Source organism: Homarus americanus, unplaced genomic scaffold (assembly GCF_018991925.1).
Source record: "Homarus americanus isolate GMGI-L3 unplaced genomic scaffold, GMGI_Hamer_2.0 scaffold9083, whole genome shotgun sequence".
NCBI lineage: Eukaryota > Metazoa > Arthropoda > Malacostraca > Decapoda > Nephropidae > Homarus > Homarus americanus.
This window is the reverse complement of record NW_024746953.1, coordinates 1-13,054: the sequence shown is the minus strand read 5'-3', so window position 1 is coordinate 13,054 and position 13,054 is coordinate 1. Positions and strand designations below refer to the sequence as shown.

The following is a 13,054-nucleotide window of genomic DNA, read 5'->3' as shown; positions in this document are numbered from 1 at the left end:
TGGGTTACCACAGGGAATGTAGGAACACATTTTCACAACTGTACCTGAAACAGTGGAAGGCAATATCAGCCTTCCTGTACCATCCCTGTCAGCCAAGATGGCTACAGCCCTTTACAGAATGTATACTGTACTCGCCATTAAAGTTAACAGGCAGTTTAATGTCTCCATATACCTGTACAGTATTAATATATTTATCTTATTTTGAGTCTTGACAAATGTTGGATGTTGGCAAGATCTATACATACTGTACCCCCCTGTACATAACTTCAACATCACTTAGAGGAGGAAGAGAACAAAATAACTTTCTCCGGCAAGTTAAAGTAATGCTCACCGTAGGGTCATGTGACATCCTCCTTGGCGTTTGCTTTATCTTCTACCTCTCGTCTCTCCTCAATATGTCTCCGACACATTGGACAAATTTCTAGTTGCAGAGCACAAGTCTGACAGAATCCCCTACAAAAACCAGGAGGAGTTAGTGTAATACTTTTTCATTTTAGGCACTTTTGTCCTATGTTCATTTTTATTTATAGTGCAACCCCATGTGTAAAGAAATACAGCACTGTATAAGTGACTTAAGCATTGGCACTGATGGTCAATGTGGACCCATATATAGGATCTGAAACTCCTCTACAAGTTTGTTAAAATAAATCACTGAGTAAATGTGGCATGTGCTTACAGGTGTTGAGAAGGTTAGGAACTATCATAAATGATCAACACATAACAATAAACTGAGTCTTGTCTTTATGAGTCACCCACACAACCTGAACCTATTTTAAGCTCCAATTTGTACTTGTTGTGATCTTGTGGATTAACCATAGTAACAAGTGAGAGGTTTATGTTGGTGGAACAAACACAGACTATTGCTGGGAGTTTTATGTCTGAGTCTTAAGTCTAGCTAATACCGAGTCTTAAATCTAGCTAATGCTGAGTCTTATGTGCGAGTCTCAAGTCTAGCTAATGCTGGAGTCTTAAGTCTAGCAAATGATGCAAGTCTTATGTCTGAGTCTTAAGTCTAGCTAATACCGAGTCTTAAATCTAGCTAATGCTGAGTCTTATGTGCGAGTCTCAAGTCTAGCTAATGCTGGAGTCTTAAGTCTAGCTAATGCTGGAGTCTTAAGTCTAGCAAATGATGCAAGTCTTATGTCTGAGTCTTAAGTCTAGCTAATGCTGAGTCTTATATCTGAGTCCTAAATCTAGCTAATGCTGGAGTCTTAAGTCTAGCAAATGATGCAAGTCTTATGTCTGAGTCTTAAGTCTAGCTAATACTGAGTCTTAAGTCTAGCAAATGCTGGAGTCTTAAGTCTAGCAAATGATGCAAGTCTTATGTCTGAGTCTTAAGTCTAGCTAATGCTGAGTCTTATGTGCGAGTCTTAAGTCTAGCTAATGCTGGAGTCTTAAGTCTAGCAAATGATGCAAGTCTTATGTCTGAGTCTTAAGTCTAGCTAATACCGAGTCTTAAATCTAGCTAATGCTGAGTCTTATGTGCGAGTCTCAAGTCTAGCTAATGCTGGAGTCTTAAGTCTAGCTAATGCTGGAGTCTTAAGTCTAGCAAATGATGCAAGTCTTATGTCTGAGTCTTAAGTCTAGCTAATGCTGAGTCTTATATCTGAGTCCTAAATCTAGCTAATGCTGGAGTCTTAAGTCTAGCAAATGATGCAAGTCTTATGTCTGAGTCTTAAGTCTAGCTAATACCGAGTCTTAAATCTAGCTAATGCTGAGTCTTATATCTGAGTCTTAAGTCTAGCTAATGCTGGAGTCTTAAGTCTAGCAAATGATGCAAGTCTTATGTCTGAGTCTTAAGTCTAGCTAATGCTGAGTCTTATATCTGAGTCTTAAGTCTAGCTAATGCTGGAGTCTCATGTCTGAGTCCTAAATCTAGCTAATGCTGGAGTCTTATGTCTGAGTCTTAAGTCTAGCTGATGCTAGAGTCTTAAGTCTAGCAAATGATGCAAGTCTTATGTCTGAGTCTTAAGTCTAGCTAATGCTGAGTCTTATATCTGAGTCTTAAGTCTAGCTAATGCTGGAGTCTTAAGTCTAGCAAATGATGCAAGTCTTATGTCTGAGTCTTAAGTCTAGCTAATACCGAGTCTTAAATCTAGCTAATGCTGAGTCTTATGTGCGAGTCTCAAGTCTAGCTAATGCTGGAGTCTTAAGTCTAGCAAATGATGCAAGTCTTATGTCTGAGTCTTAAGTCTAGCTAATACCGAGTCTTAAATCTAGCTAATGCTGGGAGTCTTATATCCGAGTCTTAAGTCTAGCTAATGCTGGAGTCTCATGTCTGAGTCCTAAATCTAGCTAATGCTGGAGTCTTATGTCTGAGTCTTAAGTGTATGTAATGCTGGAGTCTCATGTCTGAGTCTTAAATATAGCTAATGCTGGAGTCTCATGTCTGAGTCTTAAATCTAGCTAATGCTGGAGTCTCATGTCTGAGTCCTAAATCTAGCTAATGCTGGGAGTCTTATGTCTGAGTCGTAAGTCTAGCTAATGCTGGAGTCTTAAGTCTAGCTAATGCTGAGTCTTAAGTCTAGCTAATGCTGAGTCTTAAGTTTAGCTAATGCTGAGTCTTAAGTCTAGCTAATGCTGGAGTCTTATATCTGAGTCTTAAGTCTAGCTAATGCTGAGCCCTACAGTATGTCTGAGTCTTAAGTCTAGCTAATGCTGGAGTCTTAAGTCTAGCTAATGCTGAGTCTTAAGTTTAGCTAATGCTGAGTCTTAAGTCTAGCTAATGCTGAGTCTTAAGTCTAGCTAATGCTGGAGTCTTATATCTGAGTCTTAAGTCTAGCTAATGCTGAGCCCTACAGTATGTCTGAGTCTTAAGTCTAGCTAATGCTGAGTCTTAAGTCTAGCTAATGCTGGAAGTCTTATGTCTGAATCTTAAGTCTAGCTGAGTCTTAAGTCTAGCAAATGATGCAAGTCTTATGTCTGAGTCTTAAGTCTAGCTAATGCTGAGTCTTATATCTGAGTCTTAAGTCTAGCTAATGCTGGAGTCTTAAGTCTAGCAAATGATGCAAGTCTTATGTCTGAGTCTTAAGTCTAGCTAATACCGAGTCTTAAATCTAGCTAATGCTGAGTCTTATGTGCGAGTCTCAAGTCTAGCTAATGCTGGAGTCTTAAGTCTAGCAAATGATGCAAGTCTTATGTCTGAGTCTTAAGTCTAGCTAATACCGAGTCTTAAATCTAGCTAATGCTGGGAGTCTTATATCCGAGTCTTAAGTCTAGCTAATGCTGGAGTCTCATGTCTGAGTCCTAAATCTAGCTAATGCTGGAGTCTTATGTCTGAGTCTTAAGTGTATGTAATGCTGGAGTCTCATGTCTGAGTCTTAAATATAGCTAATGCTGGAGTCTCATGTCTGAGTCTTAAATCTAGCTAATGCTGGAGTCTCATGTCTGAGTCCTAAATCTAGCTAATGCTGGGAGTCTTATGTCTGAGTCGTAAGTCTAGCTAATGCTGGAGTCTTAAGTCTAGCTAATGCTGAGTCTTAAGTCTAGCTAATGCTGAGTCTTAAGTTTAGCTAATGCTGAGTCTTAAGTCTAGCTAATGCTGGAGTCTTATATCTGAGTCTTAAGTCTAGCTAATGCTGAGCCCTACAGTATGTCTGAGTCTTAAGTCTAGCTAATGCTGGAGTCTTAAGTCTAGCTAATGCTGAGTCTTAAGTTTAGCTAATGCTGAGTCTTAAGTCTAGCTAATGCTGAGTCTTAAGTCTAGCTAATGCTGGAGTCTTATATCTGAGTCTTAAGTCTAGCTAATGCTGAGCCCTACAGTATGTCTGAGTCTTAAGTCTAGCTAATGCTGAGTCTTAAGTCTAGCTAATGCTGGAAGTCTTATGTCTGAATCTTAAGTCTAGCTAACACAGAGAGCCTGAAGAGATGCATGACTTTAACCTGACAAAATACTTCAGAGGCGCCAACACTTAGTGTCCCTTATACCTGTTAGCACAAGTTATAGTACCTGTGTGCACAAGTTATAGTACCTGTGAGCACAAGTTATAGTACCTGTGTGCACAAGTTATAGTACCTGTGAGCACAAGTTATAGTACCTGTGTGCACAAGTTATAGTACCTGTGAGCACAAGTTATATAGTACCTGTGAGCACAAGTTATAGTAACAGTACCTGTGAGCACAAGTTATATAGTACCTGTGAGCACAAGTTATAGTAACAGTACCTGTGAGCACAAGTTATAGTAATAGTACCTGTGAGCACAAGTTATAGAGCATCTTACCTGTGAGCACAAGGGAGGAGGACAATAGTGGCACTCTCATCAAAACACAGTGTACAGGCACCTTCCTCAACACTCATTGCACGCAGTTTCTGAAGTCTGATGTGTCTGGGAAGGAAATTATACACATATGGTAAAATTGTATAAAACTCAGTACAATGATATAGACAAAAGTTTTCCCACCTAGTCTGTATTCTCATTGGCTGGACGTGTAGGCAGAGTTGTTTAGTAGTTAAATAAATTTACTTGGGTACTGTACTCAAGTAACATTTTTGGGTAATTGTTTTTTAAAAAGTACCAATTTTTTTTAGTACTTTTACTGTTACTTAAGCATAATTTTTAAATACTTTTACTTCAATACAATTGAAAAAATCAGAACTCGTTACATGCCCCAAACAAAGAGCTTTAAATATCCAAATACAGGACACCGGACAAACTTGGAAGTTAACGAATCACAAATGTTTCTTCTTGTTTGGACCAATCACATGCAATCTTTCATACCGTTTCATCTATAGCCACTACTCAACTTATGACCTACTTGACTTACGACCACCCAGACATACGACCGCCTCAGTCGTACCAAAATTTTGTCAAATTACTGTACGTATTTTCGAGTCCCAACGTCAGTGATTGCGCTGTGTACTGACAAATTTTTACTTGTAATTCACTTTAAAATGGCTGGCAAGCTTAAAAGTGAGAGTTTTGTGGTGCTGAGAAGAAAAAGAGACACTCATTTTAGATTTTCTGTGTGTTATTTAAGCATTTTCGACTTACGACCATTTCGACTTACAACCTGGATTTGGGTTTATTGAAAAAGTTTGCAGCCCGAAGGCTGAAAATATACATTGGACATAAATGACTTATTACCACCAATGTAAGTAATAAGTCATTTATGTCCAATGTATATTTTCAGCCTTCAGGCTGCAAACTTTTTCAATAAACCGTTTATTATTATTATTATTATTATTATCATTATTATTATTAAGTCGAAGAGCAGAAGTATTTGTAGATTTAAAAATAAATGTTGCAGGTATGACATTAATAGATTGTAATGCTTGTAAGAGTTCAGAAATGGTTACTGCTTAGCTCTGAAGAGTTGGGTGTCTGCTGTACGGATGTTAATCATCTCGGTTATTATCATCAGTACAGTAGTTATAAATCCAGCTTTTATATTTACAATCATAATTTTTTTAATTAATTAAAAAAAATAATGTGTTTAAGCAAGTTATAACATATTTTTAATTCTGGAGTTGGGTTAGGTAGAATTTAGCCTACTGGAGACAGCAACTGGGGGGATTCATTAGCCTACAGCAGATAACAACTTCACCTATAGGACTCAGGCTGATTTGTTTTTTTAGCAATTTTTCAGACATAAAGGTGCATCTTAAATGCCGTAAAACACTGTATATACAGCTCCTCCCCGACTTACGACCTACTTGACTTATGACCGCCTCAGTCATACCAAAATTTTGTCAAATTACGGGTTTTCGAGTCCCAACGTCAGTGTACAGTCGACCCTCGTTAAAACGGACTAATAGGGGAGGAAGGGTGTCCGTTTTAGCTGATTGTCCGAATTAACCGATTTAGGGGTTAATATTGCATTATACAGCTATGTGTATGTTTATTTGAGTGCCCCATCATAGGAGTCAGTTTTCTCTCATTTCAGGACGCCTGAGTCCTCCGTTTCCTCTTAATCTTGGAGTGCAGTGCACCAGAGACTTCGTTATTCCTTAGTAATGACACAGAATTTGATATTGCAACTGGGGTTGCAATTGTTAAGGCAACTTGGGTATGTCTGATTACAGTTGGAATTTGCAAGATCCATTGTGAGTGATGTTTAAAGCTTCAACTATCTTTATGGTTGGTAAAACTTGTCAAATCTGTCAGTCTGAGGGGCATGTGTGAGGCCTTGTGTTTGTACAACCGCTAAATATATAAATATTTAATGTTATGATAATTATCAGAAACACATAGGCATAACGAGGTTTATTACAAAGTGATGAAAAGGATACTGTACAGTGGGTAGTCCACAAAACATGTAGCCATGTCTCTTTATTTGAGTGCCCCGTCATAGTAGTCCGTTTTCTCTCACTTCAGGACGCCTGTGTCGTCCGTTTTCTCTTAATCTTAGAGTGCAGTGCACCAGAGACTTCATTATTTCTTAGTAGTGACACAGAATTTGAAATTGCAACCCCAATTACAACTGGGACAATCCCAGAACCAGAAATTTGATACGGACAGTTCAGATTTCGTCTGATTTATCTGAAATCCGTATTAAAGGGGTCCGAATTAACGAGGGTCGACTGACAAAATTTTCGTTGTACTTCACTTTAAAATGGCTGGCAAGCTTAAAAGTGAGAGTTTTGTGGTGCTGAGAAGAAAAAGAGACCCATTTGAGATTTTCTATGTATTATTTAAGCATTTTTGACATACGACCTGGATTTGGGTCCCTAACCCTGTCGTAAGTCGGGGAGGAGCTGTAGTAATATCTCCATTAGTCGGAATCCCTCCCAGCTAGAACTCTCCAATAACCTGAATTGAAATTTCCTCAGAATTTTTTGAGAAAATTCTCTCAATTCTGGATTTGGAAACAAATTCTAAGGTTGATAATCAACTTTTCTGAAAATTCCCCTGAAAATAGGAAAATCTTTCAAAATTTCTAATTCCGAGTGTAGGAAAAAATTTTGATCATGAACTATTGCGTAGATTTTTTTTTTTACCGGGAATAGCCCACTCGGGCACAGGTCATCGACAAAAATTGTGGCCTAGGGGCGAAAAACAAGAATAAAAAGAAGTAAAAAATATAAAAGAAAAAGGTTATATTAATCTACACCTCGAAGAAGCCAGCAAACCAGCTTTTTAAAGTGAGACAGATTGTATGAGTATGGAAACACAGAAGAAGGCAGAGCATTCCACAGTTTGGCTGTGTGAGGAAAGAAGGATACAGTCATGCGCCGGTTAACGTGATGTGACGTTAACCAAAATGGACGTTGTCCGATCATCATATAAACTTTGTATTTATACTTACGTGTATGTGGAATACTATATACGTACATATACACTTTTACTCTTAAATCACTACTGTAATGTGATACAGGTGATTAATTTTTATCTCTTGTGCAAAATACATGATGTTTATATTAAAATTATTCACTGTTTTACAAGGATTCCAGCAATGCTGGGCAGTTGGGGGGAGAGGGAGGGAGGGAGGGAGCGAGCGAGGGGGCTTGGGGGGAGGGGAGGTAGTACGTTTGACAGTTGGCACTGGCCCAAGGTCTAACGCGTGTACCTGTATATTTATCAGTTCTTAAGTGACTAAGCTTCTCTCTTATAAAAAGACAGTGACATGACCTGGGTGAATATAATTAACATTGCTGGGATTCTTGTAAGATACTGATTTATTTGAATATAAACATGCAGTAATTCGCACTAGACATAACAATTTTAGTACCGTAATCAAATTAGTACATGTGCACTCCAGCTTTGCACTAACGTCATTTATTTTTATTACGTTTCTTTTAGTATGGTGTGTGCATGTAAATGGATGAAAATAAATAAAGAAATATATGTAAATCTACCCAAAAATACAGTAGAAAAATTTTATATTATAAATGTACTACAGTACTGTACACTAATGTACAAAAGTTTTTATCTCTTGAGCAAAATAAATGACGTTTATATTCAAATTATTGGCTGTCTTGCAAGGGTTCCAGCAATGCAAATTATAATCTCCTAACTTTAGTCTGAGATATTATACAGTCAACCCTCGCTTGCAGTCCATTCCTTCACGTTTCTGTTGCCTGCGAAACAATGTCTCACATTCCACATGATGCGTGTGCCTTCAGCGGAAAAGCGGCTGTCGAACCCGCCTATTTTGGATCCAAACCTCCGCCATCTCTCCGCCTCTCTCCCACCATGTTGTGTAAGCGTGCGCGAGTAGGTTCTGCAGTGTGTGTGTCTTTGTTGCGTTATCAGTGACGTCATATGGCGTGTCGGACTTAATTGGGCCATGCATCGCTACTCCCTCCGCTGCTAGCTGTGATTGGTTTAAAAGTAATATGGCGTGTCCACCTGCGGGAGGAGGAGGAGGAAAAGGAACCAGCCCTGCTTGGGCAGTTTCATCCCTCAGGCCTTACATTGTTTTGTGCATCCATTGTTCTGTAAAACTTCTTGGTTCCGCCCCAGAGAAAGCCTTTCCTAATCTGGAAGCAGCTAAGCCGAAGACCACGACGTTCCTTAAGCTGAGAATAATGATCATACAAGAGTTGGAGAAAGGAACAGGTTGATCATGGCGCCAGTGGTAATGAATCTCTGATCAGGACAATTAAGAAGGATGCAGCCAAGATAAAGGGCACATGAACATCACAAAGTCTACAGGTGCTTCTATGATCCAGAAGTATTTCACAACCAGGTGCTTCTCAAAGGAAAAATTACTTATGAGCTACTTGGTGCGTCAAGTATGACGGAACATAGAGGTGGACCGCAGCGCTCAGTTAAGGAATCATACGTGAACTGTATGCTGCAGTGTCTGAAGATGGGAATTACAAGTTTTAAACCCTTTAATGCTTCCTCTGGGTGGTTACAGAGGTTTAAGAAGAGGAACAAGATCACAATATCAACATTGGTGGTGAAAACTAAGTGCTCACCGTGTTGCGGAATTTCCTCCGTTTCATTGAGATTATGGAGGAAGGACAGTACGGCGACCAGGTTTTTAACATGGGCGAACTGGTCTTTTGGAAAAAAGCACCTTAAGACCTTTGATGTGAAGAATGCCAGCAAGATTAGGGCGGAAGGCGAAGGGGCTTATCAAGTCTGTTTACCGCAATGCCTCCGGTACCTGTAGCTCAAGTTATTCGTGATCCACACAGCATAAACCGGCTGCGCCTACAGAGCATGGACGTGACCAAGTAAATGTGCGGCTGACCTGCGTAAAGGCGTGGATATTCTATACTGTCCCTCTCTGGTTTGATGTGTTTTGTTTCGATGTGAAGAAACTCTGTGAGCAACAGAATGTGCCATTAGATTTTGTTGCTGCTGGACAGCACCAGGACTTTTCGCCTACTGTAGATCGTCTCCCTAACGTAAAGTGGTCTTCCTTCCTCCCACTCGTCTATATTACAGCCCATAGACCAGAGTTGTCTGTAATGTAAGCTGCATTCTCTACTAAAATTCAAGCTCTGAGCGACTACACCAACACCAGGGAAAAGGTTTAAGGTAACCTGGTGGCAGCACCTCTGATAGCAAGAGCAAAGGCGGCGAGGATCAACAGTTGGCAGATAGCAAGTACTTTAAAACAATTCTGGAGAATATTCAACATCAAGAAAGCTGTGGACTTCTTGGTGGAGCATGGATCAGCTGTTTTGGTAGCAACTGTTAGTCAGCGTGGGTTATGTGTTGCAAGGCATTCCGACCGTTAGGCAGAGTCAATCTGTGACTGGTGAGGTTCAGACTGTTGCAGGGTAGCAGTGGACCTTGCCAGAGAAGCTGCGTAAGTGTTTTACAGCTGCGAGGCTCTCCGAGACCCTGCTGCGACATCCTGGAGGTGATAAGGGATCTGATGTGACTACGATGAGATGGTAGATGATGATGTCGATGTGAAGGGCGGTTGGTGCGTCATCCCAAGGAAATTTATCCCATAGTAATGTTAGGGTGCCGTCGAGGTGTATAGAGAAGTCAAGCTCCTCTTTCTGAAGCCTAGCAAAACGTGTATGAAATCTTCACTACCCAGCTGTTTGCAGACTTTGGAACCCTACATCAGGTTTATCTCGACAACATAAACACCAGCTGTCAGCAAAGCATAACAGAGTTCTTAGCCTGCAACCCTACAGCCAGCCCAAGCCAGTGATAGTGGCGGAGGTGGAGACGTGATGATGACTTTGAGGGATTTGTCAGGGAGCCCTGACAGTGTGGATGACAGTGATGTTGACTCACCTGAGGGCCAGTGTGCCCTCTGTCTAGGACAGCCTCCATTCCCGTCGTAGGCCATCTCTTCTACTAGCGTAAGTGTTAACCCCAACCTTGTATTTTTCCTTAGCGCTTCGGTTTGTGACTGTATATTTGTGGGTGAATGCCATCATAAAGTTGGATGTTATTTCTAGTAAAGCGTCGTGTTGTTGGAAGAGTGGGTTTGGGGGCCGTTTGTCTCTGTTTAATTATTGGCTCCATATGTTATGTTGTTCACTTCGCGTTTCTCACTTCTGGCAGACGCCGTTGGGTTAGATTAACCACGTAAGTGAGGGTTGACTATAAGATAAAAATAGCTAAAAGCCTGGCTGGGACAGTCAGCCAGCGAGGAGGGGGTTGGTGATATGTTTGACAGCTTGAGCGAAGGCCTCTGTGTGTTTATTTAACAGTCCTACTAAAGCTTCTCTCATTTTAAATGCCAGTGAAATGGCCTGGGAGAATATAATTAACATTGATGGGATTCTTGTAAAGATAATTATATTTGAATATAAACATGCAGTAATAGCTTTGAAACTCAACAAATTTGTACGTAATCAGAATTAGTACATGTGCCTCAGCTACTAAGGTCATTTATTTATTTACGTTTATTTTAGTATGGTATTGTGCATGTAAATGGATGAAAATAAATGAAGAAATTTATGTAAATCTACCCAAAATACAGTTGAAAAAATTTATATCATAAATAACAGTATTGTACACTAATGTACCTGTACTACATTGTTTTATATCTTGAGCAAAATATATGGAAGCTTATATTTAAATTAATCTCTGTCTTTTGAAGGATTTCAGCAATGCAAATTATATTATCTAACATTAGTCTGAGATATTATATAAAATAAACATAAAAAAGAAATCACCAATCTTTTGTCTGGGAACACGAGGAGGGTGGGAAGACAGGGGGGAGGTGAGGTGACAGAATGTCTGGCGTTTGTTTTGTTTATTTATTTTGAGATAAGATTTGACAGTTAGCGCTGAAGGCCTGTGGGTTTATTTATCATTACTTAAGGTGGCTCAGCTCTCCTCATTTTTTCCACCCAAAGCGACCTGGGTGAATATAACTACATTGGTGGGATTCTTGTAAGATATTAATTTATTTGAATACCTGTATAAACAAGCCATATTTGCAATAGACATAACAATTTTAGTACGTAATCATTTAGTACATGTCAATACAGGTTTGCATAGGTCCATTGATGCTGTACAATATTGACTAAATTCACTAGATAATTTGTGGCAGCACAATCTTAAGAATACAGTGATCGTATGTGACTATGCCGCTCTAGGGCCATTTAGGTTCGCTCGTCCCATTATTTGAGATTTTTTTTCAATTAAAATTTTAATTGTTTATTCCTTGATAGATGAGCGGGATCTAGTGCTGTCTTGGTACCCTGTGCCATAACACCAGAAACAGCGGCCAGTGTCACAAGTACAGTGAGTTCTGCTACTTAGCGTGTTTTGATATGAATTTGCTCTATGGCGTTTATGAATTGAACAATATTTGTATAACGATAAACTTGTTTGCTATAGCGATTTTTGCTTACTATTTCTCCAATCTTGTGTGTATTAACTGTGAATATGGTAAGAAGAATATCTCAAAAACGTTCTGATGATGATTCGGTGATTATCGTAAAAGAAAGGATATAACACTTGAAGAGAAGCGATGTTATCAACCTCAAAATCACCCTTCTCCCCATCAAGTTACATTCATATTTTCAGGTAAAGTGTTAAATTTACTGTATGATTTCATTATTAGATATGAATGTAACATTTATTTGACTGTGCTTTATCCTTTGTGTTAGGCTAACACTAAATTTTTGGGTTGATAATCTGCACCTAACCTATTTTCTCCACAAGCCCTGTTATTTCTATTCTAGCGATTTTCTATAACACGATATTTTACAGAACACAATTATCGCGTTATAGCAGATTTACTGTATATACAGTACAGTACAGTGATCCCTTGATTTATAGCACCTAATGGGACCCGCTTCGATATGAAATTACAGAACCTATGATTTATTCTAATTGGTTCGGCACCCAAGACCCAACTTTAAGTTTCCCTTCGACCATTTAGACCCACTAAATATACTGTGTATATAATGTTATGTGTAAATATCATAAACACACATAGGCATGGCTAGGTTTATTACAAAGTGATGAAAAGTCGTAATACTGTGTCCTCAAAACATGTAGCTATGCTTTTTTATTTGATCCCCATCATATTCCCCATCATACGGTGCATTTCTCTCACATCAGGATGCCTGAGTCCTCGTTTTCTCTTAATCTTAGAGTTACCAGAGACTTTGTTATTCTTAGTAATGCCTAAGAATTTGAAATTACTATTGTTGCCACTGGGGTTGCAATTGTTGAACAACTAGATATGTCTGATTACAGCAAATGTGATATTGTCAATTTGTTATTGTCAATTTGTAGGTGAAAAGATTTTATCATTAATAGTGTAGGTTAACGTACACCTAGGCAAATGTTTTAAAGACCAGGAAGGAGCATTTTCTTTAACACATAATATCTGACCAGTATTGGGAGGATCATCGTGTCTCTCGTCAGGGGTTGTGGAGTGGTGGTCCAGCAGGCATCACAATTTATTTATTATTATTATTATTTTTTTTTTTTTGGGGGGGCGGGGCGGCGATCGGGTATGTGCGATCGGACGTTGTTGGTGAAGCGTTAACCAGCGCATGACTGTATACTATAACGGGTTATTCTAGTGTGACCAAAGCCACAGAAAACAGTGCTGGCGGGCAAGATGTGGTGTTCTGAGCCGCGACGCTGCGGCGGTACACAGGATGCCAAATCCACGTACATTGCCCGTTAAGTATCTGTAAAGAGAGTGAAGCAAAGCAATACGTAACTTC

General features: G+C 39.4%; 1 long non-coding RNA gene across 1 annotated transcript in view; it reads right to left on the bottom strand.

Moving 5' to 3' along the window:
- Positions 1 to 4,364, bottom strand: part of LOC121879457 — a 29,386-nt gene extending 25,022 nt beyond the window's left edge. The window contains exons 1-2 of the long non-coding RNA XR_006091334.1: positions 4,221 to 4,364; positions 332 to 453 (exon numbers count right to left, since the gene is read on the bottom strand). This is a non-coding gene — a long non-coding RNA (uncharacterized LOC121879457). The remainder of the gene's footprint in view (positions 1 to 331; positions 454 to 4,220) is intronic.
- Positions 4,365 to 13,054: the final 8,690 nt, after the last annotated feature.